Source organism: Symphalangus syndactylus, chromosome 17 (genome assembly GCF_028878055.3).
Source record: "Symphalangus syndactylus isolate Jambi chromosome 17, NHGRI_mSymSyn1-v2.1_pri, whole genome shotgun sequence".
NCBI classification, from domain to species: Eukaryota; Metazoa; Chordata; class Mammalia; order Primates; family Hylobatidae; genus Symphalangus; species Symphalangus syndactylus.
Window position 1 is genome coordinate 30,086,708 of NC_072439.2, and position 15,802 is coordinate 30,102,509.

Here is a 15,802-nt window from a genome sequence, read left to right on the forward strand (position 1 = left end):
AACCCCCTCTTCTTTTAAAAATCCACTTGTAGACTGCCACTAATTGGAGTGTATATTCAGGGCAACTGAATCGATGCCCCAGAGCTGCAATCCACAAGCTTGGTCCAAATAAACTTTCTATGTATATTAATTTTTCCTCAGCTTCTACCTTTAGTGCGATAATGTACATATATTTACATATCTATACAAATAATGCCTTTGGAAAGTGACCATGTATGATTTATATATTTTTGAAATGTTTAAATATTATATAATGAGTAAATCTTATGTTTCTATTAAAAACTTGAAAATACAAAAATGTTGAAATACAAAACTTTAGTATGCAAATATAAATATATTTCCTTACTTGTTTACTTGGTTGTGAGTTGTACTTCTGTTCATATTAAATATAAAATTTTCTTATCTTTTTTTTCTAATGATTTTCTCCTTGTAGCTAAATTTCTATCATACTTGAGGAAAGAGAAATCGATCCTTGCTTATAGATATTATCTAGTGTTTACAGAAGACCGGAATATGCCACCCCAAAATATGCCTCTTTAGCATAAGGATTACTTTGCGCTGATTATTTTGAGAACCAGCAGGCACAGAAGAAGCTCTGAAAGTTAAGTCACCCTTTTGTAAGGGAAATTTATATCTATAAAGGAAATTTCTATTTTTAGTGGTGTCTCCCTCTCTGCACCAGGAAGAGAAGAACAACTAAATCACTAGAGACTTACCAAAAGAGAAGGCATGGACTTTATCTGTGTAACAAATCTTATCATTGTTTATCTGCTTTTTCTAGGCATCTCCACATAACTAGCCCTTCCCACACCCTTCTTTCTTTTTATCAGTGGACAATGGTATTTAAGCCTGAATTCAAATCCACCTCCTTGAGATTTACTCATTTTTCTGCATATCTCACAAGCATAATGAGGTATATACTTTAATAAACTTTTTTTTGTTTTTCTCTTGTTAATCTGCATTTAGTTACCGGGGTCTCAGCTAAGAACTCAGAAAGTATAGAAATTATTTTTTTCTTCCCTTACACGGGAAGCCTGAACAGTGCTGAACATCATGCCCCCTCCTGAAAAGGGGAGTCAGCCCAAACTTTTAAATATGATTTTCCTGTCCTTTAGGGAAAAATTTATCTGAGAGTTTTACATGTTAGCATGTGTGCAGTCTTTTCTTCTCTCCCAGAGTCATGGCTTAGGGAAATTATGTATATGGCTGTACAGTGAAAGAGGATAGTAACAAACATTGTGTGTATATCCCGTTTTGTTTTTGTTTTTCTCCTTCTAAAGTTTTTAAAGCCACAGAATCCTTTCTAGGAACGAAATCTTACTCAGAATCCTACTATGCAAACCAGCTACTCTGGTTTATGGGGTTGGAAGCGTCATAGAGAGCCTGGAACTCCACTTATCACCATCCCCTGACTCCTGAAATGGTCCCTGGTTCTTCCTAGAAAATTTAGAATTCCTTAGAGCATAGCTGGGAAACCACTTATAATACTTTTCTCACCTTTCAACTTAGGAAAAAACCAGAATTATATTTAAGAGATTTTGGATCCTCCATTTTGCATTAGTCTCCAAAGATTCTCTGGTGTTTTGATTCTTTTCTCAATTTGAAAGCATTAGATCATTAACTGGCACTGCAGAAGAGGAGGTAAAGAAAAATTCCTGGATACTTCTAGGAAGATTACATGGCCAAAGAATACCTTTCTTTTATATTAAAATGCCCATTTAAAAAAATCAAAAACCTCCACAGGATCTCCTGATATCAATGATGAGATTCAGAAAGATGTTAGAATCCCTAAAGTTTCTAAAAAATACAATATCACTGAGGCAGGATTAAGAACAGTACCACAGCAAGGTGAACCAACCTGGTCACAGGCATTGAGAAACATGGTCTTCCATTTCACCTAGACATAAGTTTCCCTGATGTACGGACTCCTCTGCCCACCTGAGGCAGAAGTTTCCTTGTGAACCATTGCTCTTTTTAGAATCCTGAACACATTTAGTTCCATCTATGATATATCTCTTTGTCACTCAACACTTTGTCAGCTATAGTCTCATGATTCTATGACCCCTTCCCCTAGCTCACTTGAGTAATCTTACTTATAATATGGGAAAACTAATCTAAATGCCAACTCTGAGAAGCAGTTGCATATATTACTGTCATTCACTTGATAAACTATTATATATTAAATAATGATTATGAAAGCTACATAATAAAAATGGAAGTATTTATTATATAATTTTTAGTTTAAAAATAGTGATATAAACCTGTATGATAGCATAATTCCAAATATGTGATAAAAGACACATGTTAAAAAAACATAAACATAGGCTATAGAATTAGGGTAAGGATTGCAGAAAAAATTATAATTCCTTAATTATATTAAGTTGGTATAATACCACAGTAATGCCATAATATATAAAGTACTTAAATTAATATTACACATTTACTTATTTGCCCTGATTTTGATTTTTATGTCTGCTTTGAAAAATAGGTTGCTTTTAATTAGTCCACAACTGATTCAAATATAGTTTTTGTAAGGAAATACAATGAAACTGGAAGCTGTATTTTATTTAGAAATCTTACCTACATGGTTTTAAGTTTCTCCTTTTTTGTTTTATATTGATTTGTTTTTAGTCATACCTAAATGAAATTATGAGACTCCTGCATAATTGTAAAGAGGACACTCATAGTCACCACACAAAAATTTAGATATAAATAACATTTGCTGATTACCAATTGCATATATATATATATATATATACACACACACACATACATACATATATATAATTGCTGCCACCTGTTACGGTACAGGTAAGTATCAATAAGCAAGACATTTAACAATTTAATATGCATTTTCACATAATACTATATTTTAGCTATTGTCTTCATTTGGCAGGCAATGAAAATAAAGTTCAAAGATGTCAAATATCTTGTTCAAAGTCTTAAAGTCTACTGCAGTATTCGTCTCACTCTAGAACTATGCTTTTAATGAAATAAAAGCCATGCACTTCCTACCAACTTATTATCTTTCATTCATGAACTCCTTAAAGTGGTCATATTGCCACTCCTTCTCCACCCTCTTGTATTTTGCTTCTTCTAATATTTGCTTTCCTCATGGTCACTTGCCTGGGTTTTCTGCCTCCAGCATTCCAGCTATGTGCTTCCCCAATGACTTCAGGAGACACTCAATTAGTTGGTAATTGTCAAAACAAGAAGAGGAAATGAAAGCTGGAGCCCACAGAATATTAACTATCCACTGGAGTCAGAAAATAATACCAATAATCAGGATTATGAAAGAGCCATGTTGAAGGGAAGGACTGTAGAATTCATAGGAACTTAATAAAGTTACCAGGTCTTTCTTCTACCATACACTTACGAGTGAATTGAATTGGTAGATTTTATTTTTGTTAATACTTATTTGTCCCCTACTCATACTTGTCATATTTCTCTGTAGGCAAAGTATAGCCCCCATCCATTGACTTTAGGTTTGGACATGTGACTTCCTTTTGCCAATGGAATGTAAGTCAATGCAGTGTAGGCCATGTCCAAGAGTATGTTTAAACTGTGTTTGTATGTTTTGCCTTTATAGCAGTCCTTGCTTTCCAAAATAAGAACATGTCCCTTTAGCCTGGATCCCAGAAAATAAGAAAACGTTTGACGGTTAGCTGATCCCCTCAGAACCAACTAGAGCCACAGCTGACCCACAGTGCCTAAGCAGCATGGGCAATAAATAAATACCTGTTATGGTAAGCCCTAAGAGATTGCAGTTGTTTGACAGAATAGCAAAATCTGAGATGGGTGCATAAAACAAAATCCTGAGAAACACATTGGCTTCAAGGATGGGCAGCCAATAGTGAGGAATCTGTTAGAAGAAATTAGAAAAATGGCAAGTTATGTTAAACAGTAACAAAATATTTGGTAAAACTTTTCCCTGATATCTTCAAATGCAGAAAATGTACATAATGTATTTGGGGCTCTGGGAAAAGTGGTTTGGAGATGCTGCTTGCATGAGTTGGTGGTAATTAGCTACATTTAGAAGGTTACTATGGAAGCTATAAAGCCATAATAGCACGAGAGCAGGCACAAAAATAGGAAAAGGGGTAGGTATTACAGGACTTGCAGGATTGAAAGAGATGTTCTGTCGCCACCCCCCACTTAGCTTTAGCCTGGTAAAAGATTCTCAAGTTAAGACACTTAGGACAAGTAAAAACAAGGTCACTAACCCAAGGAAAAGTCCAAACCAAGAGTATGACTTCAGCATTTTTATTAGTTTATAGCATTTTATTAATATATTCCTTAAATTAACAAGTAAAAATTAGGGTCGGGTACAGTGGCTCACGCTTGTAATCCCCACTTTGGGAGGCCGAGGCGGGCAGATCACGAGGTCAGGAGATCGCGACCACGGTGAAACCCCGTCTCTACTAAAAATACAAAAAATTAGCCGGGCGTGGTGGCGGGCGCCTGTAGTCCCAGCTACTCGGAGAGGCTGAGGCAGGAGAATGGCGTGAACCCGGGAGGCGGAGCTTGCAGTGAGCCGAGATTGCACCACTGCACTCCAGCCTGGGTGAGAGAGCCAGACTCCGTCTCAAAAAAAAAAAAAAAAAACAAAAAAAAAAAAACAAGTAAAAATTATATATATTTATGATGTAAAATGTTTTGCTATATATATACATTCTGAAATGACTACATCAAGGTATTTAACATACATAGCACCTCACATACTTATTTTCTGTGGTGAGAACACTTAAAATCTACTCTCAGTAATTTTCAAATATATAATATATTGTTATTAACTGCAGTCACCATGATATATAATAAATTTCTTGAACTTATTCCTCCTAACTGAAATCTTTCTGAAGGATTAAGTCAGACACCAGTAAGTCTTTTCAGTTTAAAAACATTGTCAGGAATGTAGCAGGGAAAAGAGATCAATGGTGTGGTCTCATGCAGGTCTGATAAACTTGAATTTTCTATAATGAAGTATACAGAGAGAGGCATGTCTTTTATAAGAACCGATGGTACTATTATTTGTATTAGCTGGAACCAAATGATCTTTTTAATGTTTTTAAGAGTATTATACTGCAAAACATGCTACTAACCTGGATATGGAAAGGAACAGCGACTGTTGGAAATGTAAAATGACCAAGTGATTAAGATGACTCAATATCCAGTAACTTGCTTTATGTGATGTGCAAAAATATAACCCTATATGGTATATTTAAAAACATATATCACAGTAAATGTCACTAAAGTGTTGTAAGGTTTTGGCCAAGTGACAATAATACTGGATCTTAGTTTATTTGTAAAAAACACAGTGTAGAACTTAGTATTCTGAGCCCCTCTGAGCTCCCTTACTTTGATTCTATGACACTAAAATAGCTCTCTTATTGGCTGTCTTACCATGTAAAACACAAATTTCTTCCCTGCTCTAAGAAAATGCTACTGCCATTCAAAATAAGTAATAAACATATGGACAGTGTTTTAACAGCTTTTCCAAGCTCCTAAAAACTATGGCGACAGAACAGGGGCCCTCCCCTGCAAAAAAAAAAAAAAAAAAGAGAAGTTCTTTTTGAAAGAATCGGTTGAAGAAATTACATTATATAAGCAGACAGGGCCTGTGCTTAACAATTAAATACTAGAGGCTCCCAAAGGCCAAGTCTTAGTTCCTTAAGACTGCCTAGAATTTTATCCTATTCTCAAATCACAATTTAGTTTCCATAAAAGTTATGATATGAGATCCTCAGAGAATCTGGTATATGTTTAAATAGTTTTTCATTTATGAAGATTAAATTATTAAAATTTTTTATGCTACTTAACAAAATATGTTCCTATAAAACTGGAACAATTTAGCTCAATATTGCAAATAAATCACATGAAGATTTTTTCAAAGACAGAATGAAAACAGAACCTTGTATATTGTATATTCAAATATAAAAGAACTAATATTTCAATTCATAAACTATGTATGTTATTTAGTACCCTGTATTTGCCCAGTTCATATACTCTTAAAGCAAACATTTATACCATATGACTATCAGGTGGGAATCATGTCAACCATATGTGGTTGGATAAAAATATCATGATCAATAGCATTTATATAGCCACAAAATATATCATAAATAATGCATAATAGTTGACTATTTACAGACACTCCAAAATGCATTTCCTTTTTTGAGCTTCTATATACATTTTATAACACTGGCATCAGTGAGGTCTGTTCACCACCAGCATTTCCTATAAAGGATCAAAAAAACCCATTAATGTAAGAGGCAAAGCTGAAACAGATCATTTCCATCGCATTCTATAAACATCAAGATTCACTATGAAAATCCTCTCCAACGAAATGTCACATTAAATCACAGAATTCACAACTTCAAGTCCTTATATTTAGAATTTGTTATTGTTACATAATAAACACTAAACACTGATAATGAAGTTGGTGCTGAATGGAATAAAAATGATCCCATAGTTAAATATAACCTAGATGAAAGCTATAGGAGCTGCTAAAATCAGTTTGTTGGATCCTACTTGTCACTTCTGGAAGATGACCAGAAAGAACCATCATCCTAAATACAGAGAAAAGAAAAACTTGTCTTTTTATTTTCCCCATACCTTCCTGTACTAGTCAAGATTGTGAGTCTCCCCTAAAACACATCAACAAGCACACACAGTCCTCTAGGAATTGATGGCATACTTGTACCACACCAAATTAGAAGTAACAAAATTATTAGGAACATTTTATCTTTACTCATTGTGTCCATTTTTCTTCCCCCTTTGCCTCCTGCTAAAGACCTGTAGGCCGGCCTCTTTCAGGTTTGGTGACAATAGGGAATAAAATATATCAATAATGCCAGGCATCAACTTGATACTAATTTAATTTCTCAAATTTTAAATTATTTTACTGTCTAATTTTGTTTCCACCTTGACCTTTCCTCCTGTATCTGGGTATCTGCTCATCATCCTAGACCAGAGATTTCCCTGCCTGACTGGGTTCCACTCTGCCCCAGTCTACACACTCATGTTTGCTCTGACTTTGCTGCAGCGTGGAAAAGTAGCTCTGTGTTCCTTGTCCTAACACTTCTTTGATACACCTTCACTCTCCACCAGAGACACTATGTTTTTCTGACCTTTGGTTTACCAATCCCATTCACTCCAGCCTGAGAGACAGCCCACCAGCAGCTGAGTGGGGAGCACCAGGTTGCTGTCCTTCCTACCCTGCTCACTAGAAGGACAACATTTCAAACCTGGGAACAGCAGGAAGGAGGTTTCTATCTTCTATCAGACAACATTTCCTTTCTTTTCTGTCCTAGAGGAAAAGGAGTCCCTCTCATGCTAATCCGTTTACTTATGATTTTTAATGAAGTCTTTTGTCTTTCTAAAGGATTTGGTGTCAGGAATTTTCACACTTTATTTTTAATTTATCAGTCTTTTCTAGTTCTTTTCTTAGCCCACAAAATGTGTATATTTCTCTGAGCCTAGAAAAAGTAGGAAAAATGTCCTCTTTTAAAGTTGCCTTTATCTTGAGCCACCACTAAATTTCTTTCATCTTATTTACTTCAGTTTCACGCAAGAGTCATGTCTCCTTGTAAACTCTACTATCTCACCACATTGGCATTGTGAATTTCTTGCACTGGGCCTTTCTCTTATAAATTCTGACTGAATAAATTCTTTCCTAAAGATGAGCTATAGCTTTCTAATCTCCAAAGCCACTGAACCTCATCTAATTACAATTTTTAATGGTATGTAATAATATTCAATTGTACTTTGTACTTGAGATTTTGCAGTCCTTGGCTTCTCTCTTACTATATCACTATTCTTTCTTCAATGGCTACTTTTCCTCATTAGGTCCAACATATGTGGGTTCTCATAAAGGTTAAATTGTTGGCTCTTTTCTCTTTACATACACCCCATAATATTATCTATCTCTATAGATTCACTTAACACTTTTATTCATGGAGTGTTCTAACTCTCTACCTCTTGCAGTGTTCTAACTCTCTACCTCTTGCAGTAATCTTTTTCCTAAATTTAAATTCTTCATTTATTGCTACTTCCTAGATATTTTCAAATGGGCACCCCACTGAAATGTTAAATTTTTGAGTTTGTACATTGTAGGAACAGTTCCTAAGCTGAAAAATTCCAAGTCCTTTCTTTAATAAGTAATTCCCTTTAATAGCTCTTGAAGGCATCTTTTTTTTTCATTTCTCTCTTGATCACTATGGTTCATGTGCTTTTCACCTCACAGATGGACAATTGTAATAGTCCCCTAAAGGACTGTCTCACTTTCAGTTTCCCAACCTTGCCTCCCATATCTCTCCAAGCTTCTGGCCTCTCTCCAACGCATCCTAGCAGGATTAACCTTGCAACAGTACTTCTCAGATTGGGTCACTCCTCCATCTTCAATAGAAGGCATACCAAAATTTGACTACCTTAAATCTTTCTTGCCTATTTTTCATAATTTCATACATTTTATTCAAATTGCATAACATTCTATCAGAAGACACCTGTCTCACAGGATGCTGACAGGTATTACATGGAAATGATTGGTAGATTTGAGAAATTTTCTGTTAAATGTTATATTTATTTCACAATTTCTCAACATCTTCATTATGTCAATATGCAATTTTTTCTTTTTCAAGACGGAGTTTCGCTCTTGTTGCCCAGGCTAGAGTGCAATGTCACGATCTCAGCTCACCACATCCTCCGCTTCCCAGGTTCAAGCGATTCTCCTGCCTCAGCCTCCTGAGTAGCTGGGATTACAGGCGCCCACCACCATGCCTGGCTAATTTTGTATTTTTAGTAGAGACAGGGTTTCTCTGTGTTGGTCAGGCTGGTCTCAAACTCCCGACCTCAGGTGATCCACCCACCTTGGCCTCCAAAAGTGTGGGATTACAGGTGTGAGCTACCATGCCTGGCCGCAATTTGTTTTACTTAGACAGTACAGAACTCCTAGACTTGCTTTCATATACAAAGTTTTTTTTCTCAAGAAAATCCATTTTCCCTCCATTTACCTGACCTACTTGCATTGTCACATGATGAAATCACACCTATCCTTCCACACAAATAGGTGGCACCATTTAAAATAAAATTGCATTATTTATAATCATTTCTAAGAAAGGAAAATCTTCCTTCTCTAAATTCTCAATTAACATTTGATTATACCATATTACATTTCATTTTTGAAATTATTCATGACTCTTTCCAAATCTAAACTGTAAGCATCTTGAGACCATGAACAGTGAATAAATCATTTATATTCACTATAGTGTCTAATACAGTGACCTCAGCCCAAGGAAATAACTTCATGTCAGGATATGATGAACTTTACTTTTTTATAACTATTCATAAAATTATTTTTTATAATAGTCTTCTGTCCGCTAAGATGTTAAAATGTATGTATGTTTAATTACATAAACTAGCACTTAAAAACAAAATGACAACCCTAACATGTAGTTTGTTATTCATGCAATCCTAAAACAGATATTGCTGCTAGAATAATTATCTGCAGATAATGATAAAGTTTAGATCTACTCAATGGATTTAGTTTAAAAACTGAATGTATTTCCATAAATGAGGTACAGGATTTGCAAAGTACTAAGTACAGCTAGGTAAAGAAATTTTAGTCTTATCAAAGTTTTTTTTAATGACCAGTAGAATTCTACTTGGAATTTCTAGGGTGAGTTTAACCCAGTTCCTTTGGGATCAGCATGTAAAATTCATTTTCAAAGACCTTGGGGAATGAAGCTGTGTTATGAGCTTCTTGGGGTCTCAGGACTCCAACTGGCTCTAAGCTGGTCCCTATAGGTGATAGAAATAGACCTATTCTGAGAGGAGTTCAGACTGAACTGAGCCATGCTCCTTAGGGGCCTAAGAAAAAATGACCTGAATGCTATCGGTTCCCTATATGCCCACAGCTGACCCTCTCAAAGAAACCGGTGACAGAGAGATCCCTACCCAAATATAAGAAATTAATAAATAGTATACATTGAATCACGGTTTGAAATACTATGTTCAGTAACATTTAAACTTGAAAGGAGCTGCAAGGTGAGAACTACTCTTCATTCCTTTTTCTTCCATCCTCTTCCCCATTCTTAAATCTCTCTAACTTGTAGGGATCTCCTGATGAACAGGAAGATTATTACAGGAAATAATTTGGTTAGGAAAAAATATTAACAATCGTTCTACAATTTTTGAAGCAGTTCTATAAAAACATATTTGCAATGAGCCACAGAAGTACTAGATAAAAAAAAAAAAATTTGCTGGCACAGGTAAAGCTGGGACTCCCAACTATATGCTTACAGAGCTAGTGTACTGACAAACATCCTAGGAGTTTATTTGCATGAACTGACAATTTTGTTTGCTTTGCAATGTGGCTAAAGACAGACAGGACAGTGCATGGATACCCAGGAGGGAGTAAAACAATAAACAAGATGGATGACATGGTACATACACTTGTCTCGCCTGCAGGAAAATTTGAGGTTCCAGGGGATAGGTGATTAAGAACTGATGCTACAGAAGCTGTTTTCACAAAATACTTTGAGACTCTAAACACAATGATGTTTTAAGATTCAGATGGTCAGGTGTGGCATGGATTTGAACAGGGGTCATTTTTTCCATTGCTGCCTGCACGTCAGCTTTGGGTCTTTAGGAATCAGTTACTTTGGAAGCACTGGAGGACAAGAACTTTACATAGGCAGTGTTTTTGTTGCTGCTGTTGTTTTTTCCATGGAGGGCATTAGCAATGGTGAGAAAGCAGTAGTGCAAAAACTCATTTGACCTCTCTTTCAGCTCATGTGCTTCCCAGAAATATTTGGTGGAGGAATTTACAGAGAATTCAGGGTCATAGAAAAGGCAAATGAAGGGTGAACAGCCAGAAGAACTACAATTATTACTATCAACCTAACTCCATTTTTAGTCATCAGTTCATCTATTCATTTGTTCAACAAATATCAATTGAAAGCCTACTATTTGTCAAGTACAGTGGCTACAGGGCTAAAAAAAATGAATACATATTTTAGTAGAGGAGAGATGCAATGACAAAGTTCAAAGTGTAAATAAGATAATTATAGGTTGCATTCTATATAAAGAAAATAAATATGGTATTATAATAGACATTAATCATTCAGAGATAAAGGTAAAAAAAAGTTTGCAAGTAGAGAGTGACCAAGAATGTAAGAGGTGGAGAAATTTTCATTTTAGTTATTCTGAAGAGTAGAGGCTAAAGAACCTCCTTCTCTCCTATCTGCCTCCTTCTCAAACCAGAACACATTAGCAATCAAGATAACTCATTTTCAGTCTAAAAGAAATAAGACTAGACATAATTCCTATAAATTCCAAGGTTATTTTTCAAATCTGGTTAAATAATATCTTGAAAACACTACATTGGAAAAAGTCCACTGTCTTCTGTGATGTTCGGCCCCAGGACTCTTGGAAGCTCTCAGGACCACCTCACTGACGGCCTGTTTCATTCTTTCTTGGCTATGAATCCCACAGACTTGGACTGGTTTCTACTTTTCCTGTCCTTTGCCTCTCTATCCTCTGTAAAAGTTCTATTCTTGGATGTTTTGACTGCAAAGTGGGATAGCCTCCCTAACTTGCTTTTCTTTGATGCCAGTAAAGTTAGGCAGAAAACGCCTTTATTTTTCAGGTTATTACTAATCATTACTGTGGAAAAACACATGAGCATTGTAAAAATGATTAACATGAATAAGTTCCACAGCTTGGAGTTATGGAATATTAACTGTGCTGGTCTTCAATTACAGATCCTGCCTGTCTCTGAAATGATCATTTCAGTGGCAATAACTTTCTACCTTGGGTTTTTATACTTAGACGTAACCCTTACCATGCTTCTTTCTTAATTCTAATTTTGCTCTTATGATGAAATCAAGGTAGAACATTGCATTTAATGTCTTGTTGTCTCCAGCATTCATTAATTCATTCATCAAATATTTATTTGGTATTTCATTTTATGCCAAAGACTGTGCCAGACATTGGAAATACAAAGATGACTAAGACATAAGATATAGTTTCTGATCTATAAAAGGACAAAATGTAGGAGGTAATTATAAAGTAGATAATTACATCATATGATAAACATCATGAGACAGGTAAGTTCAGATTTCTAAGGGGCTAAGAGGAGAATAACCTAACCTAGATAATGATAGTCAAGAAATTATAACAAGAAGAGTTAAGGTTGCACTGAACTGTTTGAACTGCCTTGAAGAATGAGATTAACTCCTGGGATAAGTTCAGGTAGGGTGAAATTGGGAGTAGTAATAGGTAACAAAAAATACTCATTGATGATGGCAGTGGTGGCCCTTCTATAGTGGCCACTGGCATGATGCCAGCTGCAGTGGGAGGGGTATGGCTGGGGCTCCAAATAGCTGGGAATAGGCGGAAGTTCCACTCCCTTCTAACTTGGCAAGGCAGAAGTCTTGCACTCCCTGGGAGCAGCTGTGGCCACTGAGCCATGGCTGGGGACCCGGCCATCCCTGTGCTCTTGGGAGCTGGAGGCAGGCAGGAGCCCTGCCTTCCTGGGTGCAGCTGCAGCCACCCAAGCCACACTGTGGACACTGGCATCTCTGCACTCTTGGGGGCCTAGGAAGGCCCCTCTGCCCCTTCAGGCTCAGAAATGCCTGCTCCCACAGCCTGGCTTCTCCCTGCCCCTGCTGCCTGTTCTGATCTTGAAGCAAAGTCGAGGCCAAGCCTGGGCACTGTTGCAACCCAGTTGGGTGTGTGTTCGCTAGGGGCAGCACTGACATGCCAGCCCCCTGCCACCTCAGCCCCCATGGACTTTGGGCATCAACAAGCACAGGAGGGAGGCAAAGTGGGGGCTGAGGGAAGCTCAGCACTGGCTTGCAGTCACCCCTTGGCACAAGCAGCCTGTGCATCATGAACAGCTTCAGGAGACAGACTCCTGGGCAGAAAGGGATGGGTTCCAGGTGAAACCCCACCTTCAAGCTGGGGAAGGCCTAAAGCTTGGGGGCCAGGCTGCCAGCACCAAGGACCAGAATGGGAAATTATGGTGCTTTTCCCATGCCCACCCGTGGCTGCCTATGAACCAATCAGGAGGCACTTCCTCCCATCTGAAGCCCATAAAAACCCTGGACTCAGCTAGACTCAAAGAGATGATGGGACAACCTGCCTGCATAGAAGAGTTATTCACTCCAGAGTCTCCTCTATGAAGAGAGCTGAGCAGACATTGGAACTACCAGCTGCAGAGAAGAGTTACCCACTTCAGGGTATCCTCTCTGCTAAGAGCTGAACACTCATCGGGACATGCTGGCTGCAGAGAGGAGCTACCTACTGTGGGTCTCTTCTGAGCTGTTCTATCACTCAATAAAACTCCTCTTTACCTTGCTCACCCTCCATTTGTCCACATACCTCATTCTTCCTGGACACAGGACAAAAACTCAGACCCGCTGAATGGTGGGCTAAAAGAGCTGTAACACAACAGGGCTAAAACACACCCCTTCCTCGCCATGTTGCAGGCAATAAGAAGGAGAGAAGAGAGAGGGAGAGAAGAGCTGTGGCCCTTCAGGGAGCCCAAGCCTAGGAGTTCCCTGAGCCAGGGCTGTGACCTCAGCCAGCACGCCTGGCTGTGCACAGTGGCTGAGCCCCATGCTTGCTCACTCACATGTCCCTCGCTGCTCCACACCTGGCTCACCCTTGGCAGGTGTGAGATTCAGGCCAGCAGAGCAAGCCAAGTGCAGCCTGCGAGGGCAAGTGGGTGGAATGGGCCTACCAGGCTCAAATAAAAACTTGGGCAAAGGCACCACCAGCCACAGAGGTTTCTGGCTTGTGAAGTGACACCCAAGGATCCTGTAATATTTGTATGTCCTGGAAGTAACAGACACCATGGCACCATGACCTATGAGGTTGGACATAAATGAGAGTAGAAAAGCACACAGCACATTTTTCTTAAAGCTTTCAAAATTACTTATTGGTTTTGGAGTAAGGGAATGATTTGGCTAGTTTGCATTTAAGAGATAGGGTAAAGAAGACAGTTGAAGACAGAAGTTATAGCAGCAAACTATTATATTCTACTGCAAGTAATTTAGAAAAGCCATGACAAAACAGTAGCCTTGTGGAAAGACAAGAGGGAAGATTTGAGAGCAATTAAAGAACTAGAACCTTGCTGTACTTGGAAGGTGGATGCTAAAACTAGTGGAAGAAAAGAGAGGGATTAAGAATGAGACAGATATTTGACCTAAAAGACTCACTGAAACCATTTATTTATTGAGACAAGTTTTAGGTAAAAGAAGATAACATGTTTAGTTTGGAATAAGTTCCAACTTGGAGTAAGCTATAAATACCACTAGCTTTGTTAATAAACATTTGCATGCAAGGTTTCAGAGCTCCTTAAAAAAATCTCTTTAATATTTTAATGTTCAATTTTCAATTTTTTCCAGTTTAAGTGTTACCCCTTCCAATATGCCTCTGGCCTACCCAATAATGATGCATTGGACCAATCTCTTCACACACAAACCATGATTTTGTCTTTTTACTAGAAAGAAAAATGCAGTTCACAAAAAGACTGCACTCCCAAGATCTCATCCTAGATTGCATTATAAAATTCAAAGTATCAAAAACTCACAACTATTCATTAAATATTTCTACTATAAGAAATAACACTAAGCACCACATTAAAATACACACACACACACACACACACACACAAGCAATGGGCTAAAACATATAATAAAGTTTAAAATAAGCTGTCTCTGTATGGAACAGGGTACAGATGAAACAGGAGAGGAATAAACTCATTTCAAGTGACATTCTAGTAAATTCTTCAGTTGAATGGTAGTCCTCTGGATATTAATTATGTTAATATGCTTTCTACCTTATGCAAATGTTACCTAAAATCTTTTGCATTTAATGAAAGATTTTAAGTAACGTTTGCATAAGGTAGAAAGTATAAATTATATAGGAAACTTAAAATAAAAATATATCCCTTTACTTACTTAGTAGATACAAATACTCTAGGAAGGAATTATGTATTATCTGCACTCCCTCCATTTTTTGCATTTTGTTTCCTTCTTTAATGTCGCATACTTTAATTCTTAAAAAATTAAACATTATAATAACTTAGAGTAATTGAGGAGTAAAGAAAAGCGATTTATTGTTCTCTATTTTCCAGAAATTAAACTTTGTTAGTGGGGGCTGTACCTAATTGTTTATAATTGTTCTTCACATCCATTTGGTATGCTTGAATGAAAAAATGGTAAAAAAAAAAATCCATTATTACTAAATAGATTTTAGCAACAATTAAAAAAAAATCAGGAGCTACTTAACATCAAAAGAGAAAAGAGCAGAAACCATGTCAGCATATTAAAAAAAATTGTACTTTAAAAAATTAAAGTTCAATTTAAAATACTAGTTTACTCAAAATGCACATATATTCAATATAAAAATTTATTTTTTATCCAATTAGTGAAAGAGCATAGTAAAAATACTAAAAAATGAAGTAAATTGTTTTTACCTAGAAGCACAATAAATCAGAAGCAAATTCTGTCAAATGTTAGTCATTGAGAACATCAATCTGTACAATGACTCTGCTGTCAACTTCAGGTTTTGAGACTTAATCATTTCAGGAGCAAGAAAGCCATAAGTCATATTTTACCCAAGAGACACTTGGGTACACATATTCAAGCTGTTACCCTCATAAATTTCTTGACAATTTGCCTGAAGGTCAATTGGCAATGAAATAATAAAAAATTTAATTTTTGAACAGATTATGTGAAGGAAGATTTAAAGAAATATTTAGTCATTTGGCTATATATATATACAGACATATATATAT

At 36.8% G+C, this 15,802-nt stretch overlaps 1 protein-coding gene across 1 annotated transcript in view; it reads right to left on the reverse strand.

Annotated features, from left to right (window-relative positions):
- The window catches only part of SLC16A7 (solute carrier family 16 member 7), a 185,943-nt gene that overhangs the window by 84,658 nt on the left and 85,483 nt on the right, over positions 1-15,802 (reverse strand). The window lies entirely within an intron of this gene.